General features: G+C 35.3%; 1 protein-coding gene across 1 annotated transcript in view; it reads right to left on the reverse strand.

Annotated features, from left to right (window-relative positions):
* The window catches only part of LOC143231154 (uncharacterized), a 46351-nt gene extending 27178 nt beyond the window's left edge, over window positions 1-19173 (reverse strand). Inside the window, exon 1 of the mRNA XM_076465806.1 lies at window positions 19142-19173. The gene's annotated coding sequence lies outside the window, so the exon portion shown is untranslated. The remainder of the gene's footprint in view (window positions 1-19141) is intronic.
* Window positions 19174-22419: the final 3246 nt, after the last annotated feature.

The raw sequence follows: 22419 nt of genomic DNA on the forward strand, positions 1-22419 counted from the left end.
TTGTAAATTGTGTAGTTCATACTGGCCATTAGACAAGAGAGGACATAGTGAGGTGTGTCGTTTGCCCTGACTATTACACTAGTTAGAACATCATGACTAGACAAGTGAGGACATAGTGAGGTGTGTCGTTTGCCCTGACTATTACACTAGCTAGAACATCATGACTAGACAAGTGAGGACATAGTGAGGTGTGTCGTTTGCCCTGACTATTACACTAGTTAGAACATCATGACTAGACAAGTGAGGACATAGTGGGGTGTGTCGTTTGCCCTGACTATTACACTAGTTAGAACATCATGACTTGTGTAACTCTCTAGTCTATCAGACTTTTTAGAACATCGTGACTTGAGTAGTCTGTTCTGGTCATCACACTAGTTAGAACGTCATGACTCGTGTAGGGTAACCTCACCATTAGAAAAGTTAGAACACTGTGACTTCTTTAGTGGACTTGGCCATCACACTAATTAGAACATCGTGGTTTGTATAGGCTATCCTGGTCATGAAACTAGATAAAACATCGTGACTTGTGTAGTATGTCCAGGCTATCCGACTAGTTAGAAAATCGTGACTTGTGTAGTTTATCCTGGCTAACACAGTAGTTGGAATGTCGTGACTTGTGAAAACTGTCCCGACCAACACACTTGTTACAACATCGTGACTTGTGAAGACTGTCCCGACCAACACACTTGTTACAACATCGTGACTTGTGAAAACTGTCCCGACCAACACACTTGTTACAACATCGTGACTTGTGAAGACTGTCCCGACCAACACACTTGTTACAACATCGTGACTTGTGAAGACTGTCCCGACCAACACACTTGTTACAACATCGTGACTTGTGAAGACTGTCCTGACCAACACACTTCTTACAAGATCGTGACTTGTGAAGACTGTCCGGACCAACACACTTGTTGCATACAACATCGTGACTTGTAAAGTTATCCTTGCTATCGCACTAGTTAAAAAAGTTGTGTCTTGTGAAGTCTATCACGGCCATAACTTTATTTAGAGCATCGAAGCTTGTGTAGTCTATCCGGGCTATCACACAAGTTAGAACATCGTAACTTGTGTAGTTTTATCCTGGCCACCACACTGGTTAGAATGTCGTTACTTATGTAAACTAAAGTGGCTATCACACAAGTTAGAATACTGTGGCTTGTGTAGTTTTTCCTGGGAAACACACTGGTTAGAATGTCGTTACTAATGTAAACTAAAGTGGCTATCACACAAGTTAGAATACTGTGGCTTGTGTAGTTTTTCATGGGAAATACACAGGTTAGAATGTCGTTACTAATGTAAACTAAAATGGCTATCACACTAGTTAGAATACTGTGGCTTGTGTAGTTTTATCCTGGCCACCACACTGGTTAGAATGTCGTTACTTATGTAAACTAAAGTGGCTATCACACAAGTTAGAATACTGTGGCTTGTGTAGTTTTATCCTGGCCACCACACTGGTTAGAATGTCGTTACTAATGTAAACTAAAATGGCTATCACACAAGTTAGAATACTGTGGCTTGTGTAGTTTTTTCCTGGGAAACACACTGGTTAGAATGTCGTTACTAATGTAAACTAAAATGGCTATCACACAAGTTAGAATACTGTGGCTTGTGTAGTTTTTCATGGGAAACACACAGGTTAGAATGTCGTTACTAATGTAAACTAAAATGGCTATCACACTAGTTAGAATACTGTGGCTTGTGTAGTTTTATCCTGGCCACCACACTGGTTAGAATGTCGTTACTTATGTAAACTAAAGTGGCTATCACACAAGTTAGAATACTGTGGCTTGTGTAGTTTTATCCTGGCCACCACACTGGTTAGAAAGTCGTTACTTATGTAAACTAAAGTGGCTATCACACTAGTTAGAATACTGTGGCCTGTGTAGTTTTATCCTGGCCACCACACTGGTTAGAATGTCGTTACATATGTAAACTAAAGTGGCTATCACACAAGTTAGAATACTGTGGCTTGTGTAGTTTTATCCTGGCCACCACACTGGTTAGAATGTCGCTACTTATGTAAACTAAAGTGGCTATCACACAAGTTAGAATACTGTGGCTTGTGTAGTTTTTCCTGGGAAACACACTGGTTAGAATGTCGTTACTTATGTAAACTAAAGTGGCTATCACACAAGTTAGAATACTGTAGCTTGTGTAGTTTTATCCTGGCCACTACACTGGTTAGAATGTCGTTACTTATGTAAACTAAAGTGGCTATCACACAAATTAGAATACTGTGGCTTGTGTAGTTTTATCCTGGCCATCACACTGGTTAGAATGTCGTTACTAATGTAAACTAAAATGGCTATCACACAAGTTAGAATACTGTGGCTTGTGTAGTTTTTCCTGGGAAACACACTGGTTAGAATGTCGTTACTTATGTAAACTAAAGTGGCTATCACACAAGTTAGAATACTGTGGCTTGTGTAGTTTTTTCCTGGGAAACACACTGGTTAGAATGTCGTTACTTATGTAAACTAAAATGGCTATCACACAAGTTAGAATACTGTGGCTTGTGTAGTTTTTCCTGGGAAACACACTGGTTAGAATGTCGTTACTTATGTAAACTAAAATGGCTATCACACAAGTTAGAATACTGTGGCTTGTGTAGTTTTTCCTGGGAAACACACTGGTTAGAATGTCGTTACTTATGTAAACTAAAGTGGCTATCACACAAGTTAGAATACTGTGGCTTGTGTAGTTTTTCCTGGGAAACACACTGGTTAGAATGTCGTTACTTATGTAAACTAAAATGGCTATCACACAAGTTAGAATACTGTGGCTTGTGTAGTTTTTTCCTGGGAAACACACTGGTTAGAATGTCGTTACTTATGTAAACTAAAATGGCTATCACACAAGTTAGAATACTGTGGCTTGTGTAGTTTTATCCTGGCCACCACACTGGTTAGAATGTCGTTACTTATGTAAACTAAAGTGGCTATCACACAAGTTAGAATACTGTGGCTTGTGTAGTTTTATCCTGGCCATCACACTGGTTAGAATGTCGTTACTTATGTAAACTAAAGTGGCTATCACACTAGTTAGAATACTGTGGCTTGTGTAGTTTTATCCTGGCCACCACACTGGTTAGAATGTCGTTACTTATGTAAACTAAAGTGGCTATCACACTAGTTAGAACATTGTGACTTGTATAGTCTGTACTGGCTATAACACTAGTTGGAACATCTTGAGGTGTGTAATGTATCCTCATCATGACATTAGTTAAAACATCGTTTCTTGTGTACTCTGTTGTGATTATCACACTCATTAGAATATTGTGACTTGTGTAGTTTATCCTGGTTATCACACTAGTTAGAACATTGTGACTTGTATAGTCTGTACTGGCTATAACATTAGTTAGAACATCTTGAGGTGTGTAATCTATCCTCATCATGACATTAGTTAAAACCTCGTGACTTGTGTACTCTGTTGTGATTATCACATTCATTAGAATATTGTGTAGTCTGTACTGGCTATAACACCAGTTAGAACATCTTGAAGTGTGTAATTTATCCTCATCATGACATTAGTTAAAACCTCGTGACTTGTGTACTCTGTTGTGATTATCACATTCATTAGAATATTGTGTAGTCTGTACTGGCTATAACACTAGTTAGAACATCTTGAGGTGTGTAATCTATCTTCATCATGACATTAGTTAAAACATAGTGACTTGTGTACTCTGTTGTAATTATCACACTCATTAGAATATTGTGATTTGTATAGTCTCTACTGGCTATAACACTAGTTAGAACATCTTGAGGTGTGTAATCTATCCTCATCATGACATTAGTTAAAACATCGTGACTTGTGTACTCTGTTGTGATTATCACACCCATTAGAATATTGTGACTTGTGTAGTTTATCCTGGTTATCACACTAGTTAGAACATTGTGACTTGTATTGTCTGTACTGGCTATAACACTAGTTAGAACATCTTGAGGTGTGTAATCTATCCTCATCATGACATTAGTTAAAACCTCGTGACTTGTGTACTCTGTTGTGATTATCACATTCATTAGAATATTGTGTAGTCTGTACTGGCTATAACACTAGTTAGAACATCTTGAGGTGTGTAATCTATCTTCATCATGACATTAGTTAAAACATCGTGACTTGTGTACTCTGTTGTGATTATCACACTCATTAGAATATTGTGACTTGTATAGTCTGTACTGGCTATAACACTAGTTAGAACATCTTGAGGTGTGTAATCTATCTTCATCATGACATTAGTTAAAACATCGTGACTTGTGTACTCTGTTGTGATTATCACACTCATTAGAATATTGTGACTTGTGTAGTTTATCCTGGTTATCACACTAGTTAGAACATTGTGACTTGTATTGTCTGTACTGGCTATAACACTAGTTAGAACATCTTGAGGTGTGTAATCTATCCTCATCATGACATTAGTTAAAACCTCGTGACTTGTGTACTATGTTGTTATTATCACATTCATTAGAATATTGTGTAGTCTGTACTGGCTATAACACTAGTTAGAACATCTTGAGGTGTGTAATCTATCCTCATCATGACATTAGTTAAAACTTCGTGACTTGTGTACTCTGTTGTGATTATCACACTCATTAGAATATTGTGTAGTCTGTACTGGCTATAACACTAGTTAGAACATCTTGAGGTGTGTAATGTATCCTCATCATGACATTAGTTAAAACCTCGTGACTTGTGTACTCTGTTGTGATTATCACACTCATTAGAATATTGTGTAGTCTGTACTGGCTATAACACTAGTTAGAACATTGTGACTTGTATAGTCTGTACTGGCTATAACACTAGTTAGAACATCTTGAGGTGTGTAATCTATCCTCATCATGACATTAGTTAAAACCTCGTGACTTGTATACTCTGTTGTGATTATCACACTAATTAGAATATTGTGACTTGTATAGTTGATCCTGGCCATCACACTTGTTAGAACATCCTGCCGTGTGTAATTTGCCTTGGCTATCACTTTAGTAAGAACATTGTGACTTGTATAATCTACCCGGGCTACCACACTAGTTAAAACATCGTAACTCGTGTAATTTATCATGTGACTTGTGTAATTTATCCTGTCCATCACAGTAGTTAGAAGGTTGTGACTTGTGAAGTGTGTCCCGGCCATCATACTATCTAGAACATTGTGAGTTGAGTAATCTATTCCGGCTATGAGTCTAGCTGGAAAATCGTGAATTGTTTACAATGTCCTGGCTATCACAATAGTTATAACATCTTGTTTGACTTGTGTAATCTATCCTGACTATCACACTAATTAGAGTATTGTAAATTGTGTAGTTCATACTGGCCATTAGACAAGAGAGGACATAGTGAGGTGTGTCGTTTGCCCTGACTATTACACTAGTTAGAACATCATGACTAGACAAGTGAGGACATAGTGAGGTGTGTCGTTTGCCCTGACTATTACACTAGCTAGAACATCATGACTAGACAAGTGAGGACATAGTGAGGTGTGTCGTTTGCCCTGACTATTACACTAGTTAGAACATCATGACTAGACAAGTGAGGACATAGTGGGTGTGTCGTTTGCCCTGACTATTACACTAGTTAGAACATCATGACTTGTGTAACTCTCTAGTCTATCAGACTTTTTAGAACATCGTGACTTGAGTAGTCTGTTCTGGTCATCACACTAGTTAGAACGTCATGACTCGTGTAGGGTAACCTCACCATTAGAAAAGTTAGAACACTGTGACTTCTTTAGTGGACTTGGCCATCACACTAATTAGAACATCGTGGTTTGTATAGGCTATCCTGGTCATGAAACTAGATAAAACATCGTGACTTGTGTAGTATGTCCAGGCTATCCGACTAGTTAGAAAATCGTGACTTGTGTAGTTTATCCTGGCTAACACAGTAGTTGGAATGTCGTGACTTGTGAAAACTGTCCCGACCAACACACTTGTTACAACATCGTGACTTGTGAAGACTGTCCCGACCAACACACTTGTTACAACATCGTGACTTGTGAAAACTGTCCCGACCAACACACTTGTTACAACATCGTGACTTGTGAAGACTGTCCCGACCAACACACTTGTTACAACATCGTGACTTGTGAAGACTGTCCCGACCAACACACTTGTTACAACATCGTGACTTGTGAAGACTGTCCTGACCAACACACTTCTTACAAGATCGTGACTTGTGAAGACTGTCCGGACCAACACACTTGTTGCATACAACATCGTGACTTGTAAAGTTATCCTTGCTATCGCACTAGTTAAAAAGTTGTGTCTTGTGAAGTCTATCACGGCCATAACTTTATTTAGAGCATCGAAGCTTGTGTAGTCTATCCGGGCTATCACACAAGTTAGAACATCGTAACTTGTGTAGTTTTATCCTGGCCACCACACTGGTTAGAATGTCGTTACTTATGTAAACTAAAGTGGCTATCACACAAGTTAGAATACTGTGGCTTGTGTAGTTTTTCCTGGGAAACACACTGGTTAGAATGTCGTTACTAATGTAAACTAAAGTGGCTATCACACAAGTTAGAATACTGTGGCTTGTGTAGTTTTTCATGGGAAATACACAGGTTAGAATGTCGTTACTAATGTAAACTAAAATGGCTATCACACTAGTTAGAATACTGTGGCTTGTGTAGTTTTATCCTGGCCACCACACTGGTTAGAATGTCGTTACTTATGTAAACTAAAGTGGCTATCACACAAGTTAGAATACTGTGGCTTGTGTAGTTTTATCCTGGCCACCACACTGGTTAGAATGTCGTTACTAATGTAAACTAAAATGGCTATCACACAAGTTAGAATACTGTGGCTTGTGTAGTTTTTTCCTGGGAAACACACTGGTTAGAATGTCGTTACTAATGTAAACTAAAATGGCTATCACACAAGTTAGAATACTGTGGCTTGTGTAGTTTTTCATGGGAAACACACAGTTTAGAATGTCGTTACTAATGTAAACTAAAATGGCTATCACACTAGTTAGAATACTGTGGCTTGTGTAGTTTTATCCTGGCCACCACACTGGTTAGAATGTCGTTACATATGTAAACTAAAGTGGCTATCACACAAGTTAGAATACTGTGGCTTGTGTAGTTTTATCCTGGCCACCACACTGGTTAGAATGTCGCTACTTATGTAAACTAAAGTGGCTATCACACAAGTTAGAATACTGTGGCTTGTGTAGTTTTTCCTGGAAACACACTGGTTAGAATGTCGTTACTTATGTAAACTAAAGTGGCTATCACACAAGTTAGAATACTGTAGCTTGTGTAGTTTTATCCTGGCCACTACACTGGTTAGAATGTCGTTACTTATGTAAACTAAAGTGGCTATCACACAAATTAGAATACTGTGGCTTGTGTAGTTTTATCCTGGCCATCACACTGGTTAGAATGTCGTTACTAATGTAAACTAAAATGGCTATCACACAAGTTAGAATACTGTGGCTTGTGTAGTTTTTCCTGGGAAACACACTGGTTAGAATGTCGTTACTTATGTAAACTAAAGTGGCTATCACACAAGTTAGAATACTGTGGCTTGTGTAGTTTTTCCTGGGAAACACACTGGTTAGAATGTCGTTACTTATGTAAACTAAAATGGCTATCACACAAGTTAGAATACTGTGGCTTGTGTAGTTTTTCCTGGGAAACACACTGGTTAGAATGTCGTTACTTATGTAAACTAAAATGGCTATCACACAAGTTAGAATACTGTGGCTTGTGTAGTTTTTCCTGGGAAACACACTGGTTAGAATGTCGTTACTTATGTAAACTAAAGTGGCTATCACACAAGTTAGAATACTGTGGCTTGTGTAGTTTTTCCTGGGAAACACACTGGTTAGAATGTCGTTACTTATGTAAACTAAAATGGCTATCACACAAGTTAGAATACTGTGGCTTGTGTAGTTTTTCCTGGGAAACACACTGGTTAGAATGTCGTTACTTATGTAAACTAAAATGGCTATCACACAAGTTAGAATACTGTGGCTTGTGTAGTTTTATCCTGGCCACCACACTGGTTAGAATGTCGTTACTTATGTAAACTAAAGTGGCTATCACACAAGTTAGAATACTGTGGCTTGTGTAGTTTTATCCTGGCCATCACACTGGTTAGAATGTCGTTACTTATGTAAACTAAAGTGGCTATCACACTAGTTAGAATACTGTGGCTTGTGTAGTTTTATTCTGGCCACCACACTGGTTAGAATGTCGTTACTTATGTAAACTAAAGTGGCTATCACACAAGTTAGAATACTGTGGCTTGTGTAGTTTTATCCTGGCCACCACACTGGTTAGAATGTCGATACTAATGTAAACTAAAATGGCTATCACACAAGTTAGAATACTGTGGCTTGTGTAGTTTTTCCTGGGAAACACACTGGTTAGAATGTCGTTACTTATGTAAACTAAAGTGGCTATCACACAAGTTAGAATACTGTGGCTTGTGTAGTTTTATCCTGGCCACCACACTGGTTAGAATGTCGTTACTAATGTAAACTAAAATGGCTATCACACAAGTTAGAATACTGTGGCTTGTGTAGTTTTTTCCTGGAAACACACTGGTTAGAATGTCGTTACTTATGTAAACTAAAGTGGCTATCACACAAGTTAGAATACTGTGGCTTGTGTAGTTTTATCCTGGCCACCACACTGGTTAGAATGTCGTTACTTATGTAAACTAAAGTGGCTATCACACAAGTTAGAATACTGTGGCTTGTGTAGTTTTTCCTGGGAAACACACTGGTTAGAATGTCGTTACTTATGTAAACTAAAATGGCTATCACACAAGTTAGAACATCGTAACTTGTGTAGTTTTATCCTGGCCACCACACTGGTTAGAATGTCGTTACTTATGTAAACTAAAGTGGCTATCACACAAGTTAGAATACTGTGGCTTGTGTAGTTTTTCCTGGGAAACACACTAGTTAAAATATTATGACTCTTGTAATTTATCCTAGCCATTACAGTAGTTAGAACTTTGTAACTTGTTTAGTCTGTCATGGATATAACAATAGTTAGAACATTCTAGATATTGCACTTGTTTAAACATTGTGACTTATGCCTGGTTGTTACATTAATTAGACCATCGTGACTTGTGTAGTTTATCCTGGCTATGAGGCTAGTTAGAACATCCTGAGGTGTGTAGTTTTCCCTGGCTCTCACGCTAGTTAGAACATCGTGACCTGTGTTGTCTGTCCTAGCCATCACATTAGTTAGAACATCATGACTTGTGTAATCTATCCTGGCCATCACACTAGTTTGAACATCGTGACCTGTGTTGTCTGTCCTAGCCATCACACTAGTTAGGACATCGTGACTTGTGTAATCTATCCTGGCCATCACACTAGTTAGAACATCATGACTTGTGTAATCTATCCTGAACATCACACTAGTTAGAATATCATGACTTGTGTAGTTTATAATGGCTATAACACTAGTTAGAACATCGCGAGTTTTGTGGTTTATAATGATTATAACACAAGTTAGAACATCGTGACTCGTGTAGTCTGTCTTGGCTATCATACTTGTTAGAACATCCTGAGGTGTGTAGTTTGCCCTGGCTATCACACCAGTTTGAGTATTGTGTCTTGTGTAGTTTATACTGGCCATCGCACTAGTTAGCACATTGTGACTTATGTAATTTATCCTGGCCGTCACAGTAGTTAAAACGTTGTGACTTATGTTATCTGTCATGACCATCAGAAAAGTTAGAACATCGTGACTTCCGCAATCTATCCTGGCTATCTCACTAGTTAGAACATTGTTACTCGTGTGGGTTATTCTGACCGTCCCACTAGTTTGAATATTGTGACGTATTTAGTTTATAATGGCCATGACACTAGTTACAACATTGTGACTTGTGTAATTTATCCTGGCCATCACAGCAATTAGAACGATCTGACTTGTGTAGTCTATCCTGGCTAACACACTAGTTAGAACATCGTAAGGTGTGTAATCTATCCTGGCCATGACATTAGTTAGAACATCGTGTCTTCTGCAGTCTGTCCTGGTTGACATATTAATTAAAACATCGTGACTTGCGTAGTTTATCCTGGCCGTTACCCTAGTTTAAACGTCTTGACATGTGTAATATATCCTGGCTATCACACTAGTTAGAACATCCTCACTTGAGTAATCTTACCTATAACACTAGTTAGAACATCGTTACTTGTGTAGTATATCCTGGCTATCAATCTGATTGGATCATCGTGGCTTGTGCAGTTTATCCTAGTTATCAATCTAGTTAGAACATCGTTACTTGAGTAATCTGTCCTAGTCTTCGCAATAGCTAGAACAATGTGATGTGTGTAGCCTATCCTACCTAACACACTAGTTAGAATATCGTGACCTATGTTGTCTTTCCTAGCTATTACACTAGTTAGAACATCATGACTTTTGTAATATGTTCTGGCCATCACACTAGTTAGAACATAATGCTTTTGTGATCTATCCTATTCATCACACTAATTAGAACATCGTGGCTTGTGTAATATATCCTGTCCATGACACTAGTTAGAACATTGTGACTTGTGTAATCCATTCTGTTCATTACATTAGTTACAACGTTGTGAGTTGTGTACTTTATCTTGACCGTCACACTAGTTAGAACATTGCGACTTGTGTAATTTATCCTGGCCTTCACATTACTTAGAATGTTGAGACTAATTAAGACTGTCCCGGCCATCACTCTAGTTAAAACATCGTGACTTGTGTAATCTATATGGCTATTACACTACGTGACGTGTGTAATCTATATGGCTATCACACTACGTGACTTGTGTAGTCTATCCCAGCTATAACACTAGATAGAACATCGTGACTTGTGTAATCTATTCTGTCTATCACACTAGTTAGAACATCCTGAGGTGTGTAGGTTGCCCTATCTATCAGACTAGTTAGTACATCGTGACTTGTGTAATTTATCCTGGATTTCGTACTACTTAAAACATTGTGACTTGTGTAGTCTGTCCCGGCTATCACACTAGATAGAACATCGTGATTTGTGTAATCTATTCTGTCTATCACACTAGTTAGAACATCCTGAGGTGTGTAGGTTGCCCTGTCTATCAGACTAGTTAGTACATCGTGACTTGTGTAATCTATATGGCTATCACACTACGTGACTTGTGTAGTCTATCCCAGCTATCACACTAGATAGAACATCGTGACTTGTGTAATCTATTCTGTCTATCACACTAGTTAGAACATCCTGAGGTGTGTAGGTTGCCCTATCTATCAGACTAGTTAGTACATCGTGACTTGTGTAATCTATATGGCTATCACACTACGTGACTTGTGTAGTCTATCCCAGCTATCACACTAGATAGAACATCGTGACTTGTGTAATCTATTCTGTCTATCACACTAGTTAGAACATCCTGAGGTGTGTAGGTTGCCCTATCTATCAGACTAGTTAGTACATCGTGACTTGTGTAATTTATCCTGGCTTTCGTACTACTTAAAACATTGTAATTTGTGTAGTTTATCCTGACTATCACACTGGTTTTAACGTTGTGACTTGTGAAGTCTGTCCCGGCCATCACCCTAGATAGAACGTCGTTAGGTGTGTAATCTTATCCTGGCCATGACTTCAGTTAGAACATCGTGACTTCTGTAGTCTGTCATGGCCATCACACCAGCTAGAACATCGTGACTTCTGTAGTTTGTCCTGTCCTTCAACTAGTTAGAACATCGTGACTTGTGTTGTCTGTTCTGGCTATCACACTAATTAGAACATTGTGAATTGTGTAGTTTATCCTAGCCATCACAGCAGGTAGAACATCTTAAAGTGTGTAGTTTGCTCTTGCTATCACACTTATTAGAACATCGTGGGTTGTGTAGTTTATCCTAGCCATCACAGCAGGTAGAACATCTTAAAGTGTGTAGTTTGCTCTCGCCATCACACTAGTTAGAACATCGTGGGTTGTGTAGTTTATCCTAGCCATCACAGCAGGTAGAACATCTTACGGTGTGTAGTTTGCTCTTGCTATCACACTAGTTAAAACATCGTGGGTTGTGTAGTTTATCCTAGCCATCACAGCAGGTAGAACATCTTAAAGTGTGTAGTTTGCTCTTGCTATCACACTAGTTAAAACATCGTGGGTTGTGTAGTTTATCCTAGCCATCACAGCAGGTAGAACATCTTAAAGTGTGTAGTTTGCTCTTGCTATCACACTAGTTAGAACATCGTGGGTTGTGTAGTTTATCCTAGCCATCACAGCAGGTAGAACATCTTACGGTGTATAGTTTGCTTTTGCTATCACACTAGTTAGAACATTGTTACTTGTGGAATCTATACTGGCCATTACACTGGTTTGAACATTGTGACTTGTGTAATCCATCCTGATTATCACAGTACTTATAACATAGTGACTTGTGTAGTTTATCCTGATCATCAGAAAAGTTAGAACATAGTGACTTGTGTAGTGGATCCAGCCATCACACTAGTTAGAACATCGTGGGTAGTGTAGTCTATCCTGGCTCTCACACTAGTTAGAACATCGTGGGTTGTGTAGTCTATCCTGGCTATCACACTAGTTAGAATTTCGTGGCTTGTGCAATCTTTTCGAGGTATCGCAGATGTTAAAACATCATCACTTGAATAATCTATTCTTGCTCTGAGACTAGTTAGAGCATCGTTACTTGTGTACTCTGTCCTGAATATCACAATAATTAGAAAATCGTGACTTCTGTAATCTGTCCTGGGTATCACACTAGTTACAATTTCGTGACTTGTGTAGTCTCTCCTGGCTATCACACTTACTAAAACATCGTAAGATATGTAATGTATTCTGGTCAGGATAAAACTACACAATTTACGATGTTCTAACTAATGTTGTGACTTGTAAAGTCTGTCGCGGCCTTCATACTAGTGAGAACATTGTGACTTATGTAATATATCCTGGTTATCACATTAAGTAGATTTTTTAAGATGATTAAACATATTTATTTACAGCCAAACTGTTTTGTTAGACATCATGTTGATTGATCAAGAAAATTCTATTTGTTTGTAAACAACCACCAGTTGACATCAGAGGGTGTTATTAATATATCATTATTCTTAATAAATGGGCTTAAGTTCAAAAAATATTTTGGTGGTGTCTTCAACAGTCTCTGGAACACGACGAAGAGACTTTAGTGTGAAGAAAGGCAGTTCAAGAAGAATAAATGTAGGGAGTTAATAAAGAAATCGCAGTGTGGCTTATTCATTTGATAAATGTCAAAGTGGTAACGAAGTTAACAGATATTGTGGTCTAACCACATAATAAATAAGTGTGGTTTAATCTGATGATAGATATAATAGTTATAATAAAGTCAATGTTCTAACCAGATGTTTAGTATATAGTGGTTGTAATAAATTCACCAGTCAGTGCACTCTAACCAGATAATACGTATGGTGGTTATAATAAAGTCACCAGTCAATGTTCTAACCAGATGTTTTGTATATGGTGGTTGTAATAAATTCACCAGTCAGTGCACTCCAACCAGATAATAAGTATGGTGGTTATAATAAGGTCAGTAGTCAATGATCTAACCAGATGTTTAGTATATGGTAGTTTTGATAAATTCACCAGTCAGTGCACTATAACCAGGTAATAAGTATAGAAGTCGTAATAAAGTCACCAGTCAATGTGGTTGTTTTATCTAGGATAAAATAACACATAATACTGATTCAATTACTGAGAAGTAGAAACTAGGTAAGTCAATTGTAAATTTAATATTTATAAAAACTACAGGCTTTATTAAGTTGTCTAAGGAAGGGTCAAGTTGTATTAAAAATATAATAATCAAGAGATACTCAAATTTTAAATATATATGGAAGTACTCGAGAAAGGTTTAATATTTAAATGTTAGCAATAACAGTTGAGGAACTATAAACACTTTATATACGTACAACTCAAGTTGATACATACATCGTAAATTGTTATACTCAAGTCTTTTTAAGGCTACACAACAATTTTCTAAAGTGATACACAAAACTACGTTAAATTCATACTTATAGGAATCTCCTTCAGTTGACACAGACAAAACATGTTGGCAAGTTGATAAAAATCAACTTCCTGAACTTGACACACATGATTTATCTTAATTTGATACACACGAATACGTTAATTTGACCCAACAATTTCGTTATTTTAAGGTACAGAGTAATCTCTTTAATGTGATACATACAAGTAATACCTTATTCTCGACATACAAAACAGTTTTAGTATGTTGATGAACAGAATAATTTCCACAAGAGAGAATGTTAATAAAAATATGGTTGAAATGTTTCTATTCTGGTTATTGTATCTTTGACGTTGCAGAAGATAGACGTCCATTCGACTCCAGGATCCTCCAATACCTCAGAAACTACAGACATGTTATTTTACTTTTGTACATGTCATTCAAATCACAAATAAAAATACCTTGAAAGATACCGCTGTTTCATTTTAGTGGTTAAGGTTTGTATAGATTCATATTCATCTCTAGCGGTCGAGTTTGAAGTCAATACCTTAGTGGGTGTTTGGAATGTTAAGTTTGTTGACTTTACTTATCGTATCAAGCGTCTAAAATTTACATTACATGTTTGCCAAGTTCATAAATGAAGAAATTTACAATATGAACGCCGAGTGTCAGCTTATACAGTTCTGAGATATTTATAACACTTGAGAAATCTTTTCACTGATGTTGCGAAAAAGAACAAAAAGCTTGACAAGAGTTTCTTCTCAGTAGAGGGCGCTTCACCATTTTCAATTTCCTGTGTTATATTTAGAACAAATTTTCAAAACCAATTTTTAAACGAAGAATAAAAATCACTTTAACGAATCAGTTTCGTTTAATATTTTCTTATTCTGGCTTTTCAATCATTTGTTTATATCTGGAAATTCAATGATAATTATTCTGGTTGTAATTAAAAAATAAAACAAACATGTTGGTGAGTATCGCGATTCGATAACTGCCCACAAAGACCTTTTATTAAAACAAAGCACTTAAAAATACAGCATGTATGTATTAACTACGCAAGACTAGTTCTATGATTAACTAAACAGAAACTGTGGCTCTATGATTACCTATTAACTACACAATAACAAAAGTTCTCAGATTATGTAATAAATATACGATAAGACTAGGTCTAAGATTATATATTATCCACACAACAACACCAGTTCAATGATTTCGTATTAAATGTACAAGAACAGTGGTTCTGCGGATATTTATTAACTATACATCAGCTGTGGTTCTGAGGAATGCTTATTACTGAACAACAACACCACTTCTATGATTTTAGGTCAATTATACAACAGAACCGGTTGTGTAACTGCGTTATAACTATACAAGTACAAAATAAATACCGTTCCTAGCAAACGTTAGAACTGATATCCTACATAACTAGCGTTAACACAAATATCATATCTAGTACTGTAAGAACTTATATCCTATATAATTAGCATTAAAACAAATGTCCTATATAGTACAGTAATTACTGATATCCTACATAACTAGCGAGAAAATAATTTTCCTATTTAGTACCGTAACAACTGGCATTCTGCATAGCAAGCATGAACACAATATCCCCTCTGGTACCATAAGACCTGACACCCAGATAACGTTAAACATCGTATGTGGAAAAGAAACTACTAATATCACACATAACTAGCGTTAAAACAATGATCCTACTCAGTACCTTAAGAACTATGATCCCACAAAACTAGCATTAACACAAAATAATATCTAGTACTACCGTAAGAACTGATATCACACATAACTAGCGTGAAAACAATGATTCTACTCAGTACCTTAAGAACTATGATCCTACAAAACTAGCATTAACACAAAATAATATCTAGAACTACCGTAAGAACTGATATCACACATAACTAGCATGAAAACAATGATCCTACTCAGTACCTTAAGAACTGATCCTACAAAACTAGCATTAACATAAAATAATATCTAGTACTACCGTAAGAACTGATATCACACATAACTAGCGTGAAAACAATGATCCTACTCAGTACCTTAAGAACTGATCCTACAAAACTAGCATTAACACAAAATAATATCTAGTACTACCGTAAGAACTGATATCACACATAACTAGCGCGAAAACAATGATCCTACTCAGTACCTTAAGAACTATGATCCTACAAAACTAGCATTAACACAAAATAATATCTAGTACTACCGTAAGAACTGATATCACACATAACTAGCGTGAAAACAATGATCCTACTCAGTACCTTAAGAACTATGATCCTACAAAACTAGCATTAACACAAAATAATATCTAGTACTACCGTAAGAACTGATATCACACATAACTAGCGCGAAAACAATGATCCTACTCAGTACCTTAAGAACTATGATCCTACAAAACTAGCATTAACACAAAATAATATCTAGTACTACCGTAAGAACTGATATCACACATAACTAGCGTGAAAACAATGATCCTACTCAGTACCTTAAGAACTATGATCCTACAAAACTAGCATTAACACAAAATAATATCTAGTACTACCGTAAGAACTGATATCACACATAACTAGCGTGAAAACAATGATTCTACTCAGTACCTTAAGAACTATGATCCTACAAAACTAGCATTAACACAAAATAATATCTAGTACTACCGTAAGAACTGATATCACACATAACTAGCGCGAAAACAATGATCCTACTCAGTACCTTAAGAACTATGATCCTACAAAACTAGCATTAACACAAACTAATATCTAGTACCGTAAGAACTGATATCCCACTTAACTTGCGTGAAAATCAATGATCCTACTCAGTACCTTAAGAACTATGATCCTACAAAACTAGCATTAACACAAAATAATATCTAGTACTACCGTAAGAACTGATATCACACATAACTAGCGTGAAAACAATGATTCTACTCAGTACCTTAAGAACTATGATCCTACAAAACTAGCATTAACACAAAATAATATCTAGTACTACCGTAAGAACTGATATCACACATAACTAGCGCGAAAACAATGATCCTACTCAGTACCTTAAGAACTATGATCCTACAAAACTAGCATTAACACAAACTAATATCTAGTACCGTAAGAACTGATATCCCACTTAACTTGCGTGAAAATCAATATCCTATCTAGTACCATAACAACTGATATTCCACATAACCAGAGTGAAAACAAATATCCTATACAACTAGCGTGAAACAAATATCATATCTAGTACCATAACAACACATATTCTACATAACAAACGTGAAGACAAATATCCTATCTTGTACCGTCAGAACTGATATCCTATGTGACTAGCGTGAAAACAAATATCCTATGTAGTACAGTAACAACTGATATCTTCATAACTAGCGTTAAAACAAATATCCTACCGAGCTGATATTCTACATTACAAGCGTTAAAACAAATATCCTACCTAGCTGATATCCTACATAACAAGCGTGTAAACAAATATCTTATCTAGTACCGTAAGAACTGATATCCTATATAACTAGCATTAAAATAATATGTAATCCTGTAAAGTAAGAACTGATACCCTACATTATTGGTGTTAAAACAAATATCCTATCTGGTACAGTAACAACTGATATCTTACATAACTAGCGTTAAAACAAATATCCTACCCAGTACCGTTAGAAGTGATATCCTACATAACTAACATGAAAAAAATATCCTATGTAGTACTGTAACAATTAATATCCTATATCACTAACGTCATAACAAATATCATATATAGCACCATAAGAACTGATATCGTATATAACGAGCGTGAAAACAAATATCCTACGTAGTACACTAGCAAGTGATATCCTACATCACTAGCTTGAAATCAAATGCGGTATTTAGTACCGTAAGAACTGATATCCTACATAATTAGCATTAATACGATATCCCATCTAGTACCGTAAGAACTGATACAATACATTACAAGAATTAAAATAAATATCCTATCTAGTACAGTTAGAACTGATATCCTACATAACTAACGTGAAAACAAATATACTATCTGGTACCACAAGAACTGATACCTTAATAACTGACGTGAAAACAAATATCCTGTCTAGTACCATAAGAAATGAAGTAATACATAAGTAACGTTAGAAAAATATCTCCTCCAGTAACATAAGAGCTGATACCCTACATTACTAGCGTTAAAACAGATACCCTATCAAGAACCGTAACAACTGATAACCTACATAAAGACCGTGAAAACAAGTAACCTCTCCAGTACCATAAGAACTGATCTTCCACACATCTGGAGTAAAACCAAATATCATCTTTAGTACCGTAAGAACTGATACCTTAATAACTAGTGTGAAAACAAATATCATATCTAGTACCCTAAAAATTGGAATCCTATATAACTAGAGTGAAAAAATATCCTATCTACTAACTAGAAACTGATACCATTCTAAAAACGTGAAAAGAAATATCCTATCTAGTATCGTAAGAACTGATATCCCACATAACTAATGTAAAGAAATATCTTATCTAGTACCGTAAGAACTGATATCCTACTTAAGTAGTGTTAAAACAAATATCCTACCTAGTACCATAACAACTGATATCATATATAACTATTGTTAAAACAAATATCCTTCCTAGTACCATAACTGATATCATATATAACTATTGTTAAAACAAATATCCTACCTGGTACCATAACAACTGATATCATATAAAATTATTGTTAAAACAAATATCCTACCTAGTACCATAACAACTGATATCATATATAACTATTGTTAAAACAAATATCCTACGTAGTACCATAACAACTGATATCATATATAACTATTGTTAAAACAAATATCCTAAAGTAGCGTTAAAATATTCTGTCTGGTACTGTAAGAACTGGTATCCTGTGTAACTAGCGTGAAAACAAATATTTATCTGGTTATCGTGACAACCAATATTACATCTTGATCCGCAAAAACCGAAGTATTTCTTAGCTGTCATGAGAACCGATATCCTATCTATCTAAATTGAGATCCAAACCTTTCTCTGCTATTGTAACAACTAATATCCTACTTAACTACCAATGTTCCATCTAATAGTTTAAGAGTTGTCTCCGCTAATCAAAATTACTTAGCTAGAATTAAAGTTTGAATCTTTCCTTGTGTTGTTAAAACCGAAGGTTGTTTGAAGAAAAACAGGAACTTACTTCTGTTTGGGTTTTCTTGTGTTGTTGTTTCTTTTGCTCTGTAAATATAACAAAATATGCATTAACATTGCATAGCGTGAACAAGTATATTCAACACATAAGAAACACATATGTCAATACATTGTGGAATAAGAAGCATGTACGTTAATATTAAAGACATGGTAAACACACATTTTAATATATTACAGAATAGCAAACACGCGCGTTAATACCGAAGACATAACAAACATGTACGTTAATATTAAAGACATGGTAAACACACATTTTAATATATTACAGAATAGCAAACACGCGCGTTAATACTGAAGACATAACAAACATGTACGTTAATATTAAAGACATGGTAAACACACATTTTAATATATTACAGAATAGCAAACACGCGCGTTAATACTGAAGACATAACAAACATGTACGTTTATGTTGGACATTTTACAAACACACATCCAATGTATGAATGACAAACCTGCACGTTTGTATTGAAAACAGTAATGTCTCTTTGTGTATGATCTAATCAATAATTTATTGTTACAATTAGAGAGGGTATTTTGTAAGCGATTTATGAAGTGTATTTGTGAGTTAGAATTAATCAGATCTAGACGTTTCTATTGAAACGTTTATGTAGTTAGGTCTAGCAATATATAAAAGTGATTAATTAAAACCAAGTTGTTATTGTTATGTGGACTAGATTTCACATTACTTCTACCGAACAATCAAAAGAAATACCCAACAGAACAAGTTACAACAGTAGAGCACCTTACAACGATAAAACAAGTTACATCAAGAGTTCACGTTGCAACAATATAGCACGTAAAAACGATAAAACTGATTGCAAAGATACAACACGTTACGATAACAGAGGAGGGTTACAAGAGCAAAACTCATTATAATGATAGATCACGTTACAACATTGGAGCAGGTTATAACAAAAGAACTCGTTACAACATTGGAGCAGGTTATAACAAAAGAACTCGTTACAACATTGGAGCAGGTTATAACAAAAGAACTCGTTACAACGGCAGAGCGTTTTATAAAAATAGAATACGTTAAAACAATACGTACTTTATAATATGTATATGGTATAATTTATTTATATTAATACTACAACAAACATATAATGTTAAGATCCGAAATAAAACTAATGTTAGACATATAAAAGAAATATTAACGTTATAAGTATACCAACATGTAGAATTAATACTGGGAAGATAACAAGCACGTATGTCAAATGTTTCTGAGCTGGATAAGGCTTAGTGGCTTATGTTTCCAGATATTGAAGGCACATAGACGTATTTTCTTTTCACTTCGGTCTGATTGAAATAGCTCAGGAAATGGCTGCGGGTGTTATTAATTAAGTTCAGTTGATCAGTTAAAAATTATAGACGTCAGTGAACAGACAGTTCTTCTGTCACTTTGCTCGATAATTCAGATAAGCACGTGAGGCTAACCCGAAATGATTGAATTCTGATTACAGCCATGGTAACCATTCGGCTATGTCAGAGCGTTTAGTTATGACAGACAGCTCTTCTGTCACTTTGCTCGATAATTCTGATAAGCACGTGAGGCTAACCCGAAATGATTGAATTCTGATTACAGCCATGGTAACCATTCGGCTATGTCAGAGCGTTTAGTTATGCAATAAATGCAAATAAATACTGCACTAACAAATAGGAAATATTATAAGTTTAAAATTATAATTTATAAAAATATCTCTATGATGTTAAACCAAAGTAATAAAACAGTCACCATAACAACAAACGAATTAACTATCGTCATAACAACAAAAAAGGTTAGTTACCGTAAAATTACATAAGGCTAAAGTGACTATATCAACATGTAAGAGTTACCATAACAACATATAAGGTTGGTGGTAACATAACACAGGTAATTACGATTAACACAGCCATAATAAGAATGTTTTAATTTAAATTAAAGCTGAACAAAATTAAGCATAGTTATTATTCATTTAAATGTTCCTAGAATACAACAAATTACATATTATAATGTCCTTAATGTTGTATAGCTGACTATTGCATACACTAATTTCGTAATATCTCTGTTACGTATGATAAATATGGAGTGAATATAAGAATTGAATGTAAAAACAACAAAATTCCGTATAACTAATTTATAGGATATATTTGAAGCAAGACTGTAATATTTACTAAACTAGATTGTATTAAAGTAATTCGTCCAACTTTATAGAGAACAAAATAAAGGATAAAGTCATGAGCGTGGTCTAACCAGGAACTTCATTAATCACTAAACAGACTGGAAAATATGAGAAACTTGCTCATTCCGGAATTAGTTTACAAATTGGTATTTATACGAAATATGCTTCAGAGTCCTGCTAAATCGGTTGCTATGGAAACCACGTCTATGTTTGGAAAGCATGTAAGACTAAAGAAAATGTCTAGACATTAATTCCTACATGACACTCACGTGACGAAAAGTTTTAAAAAAACAAACACGAATGACGTAGTTCAATCAGCCTGTTCTAAACAGAATAAAAGTAAGGTAAATATTAGTTTACCATTATACAGAAAAGTTTACATTAGTTTACCACAATCAGGGAAATGTTAGTTTATCATTATACAGAAAATATTATATTAGTTTACCACAATCAGGGAAATGTTAGTTTATCATTCTACAGAAAAGTTTATATTAGTTTACCAATATCAGGGAAATATTAGTTTATCATTATACAGAAAAGTTTACATTAGTTTACCACAATCAGGGAAATGTTAGTTTATCATTATACAGAAAATATTATATTAGTTTACCACAATCAGGGAAATGTTAGTTTATCATTCTACAGAAAAGTTTATATTAGTTTACCAATATCAGGGAAATATTAGTTTATCATTATACAGAAAAGTTTATATTAGTTTTCCAATATCAGGGAAATATTAGTTTATCATTATACTGAAAAGATTACATTAGTTTACCACAATCAGGGAAATGTTAGTTTATCATTCTACAGAAAAGTTTATATTAGTTTACCACAATCAGGGAAATGTTAGTTTATCATTATACAGAAAATATTATATTAGTTTACCACAATCAGGGAAATATTAGTTTATCATTATACTGAAAAGATTACATTAGTTTACCACAATCAGGGAAATGTTAGTTTATCATTCTACAGAAAAGTTTATATTAGTTTACCAATATCAGGGAAATATTAGTTTATCATTATACAGAAAAGTTTATATTAGTTTTCCAATATCAGGGAAATATTAGTTTATCATTATACTGAAAAGATTACATTAGTTTAC

The sequence above is a fragment of the Tachypleus tridentatus genome, chromosome 1 (genome assembly GCF_004210375.1).
Source record: "Tachypleus tridentatus isolate NWPU-2018 chromosome 1, ASM421037v1, whole genome shotgun sequence".
NCBI lineage: Eukaryota > Metazoa > Arthropoda > Merostomata > Xiphosura > Limulidae > Tachypleus > Tachypleus tridentatus.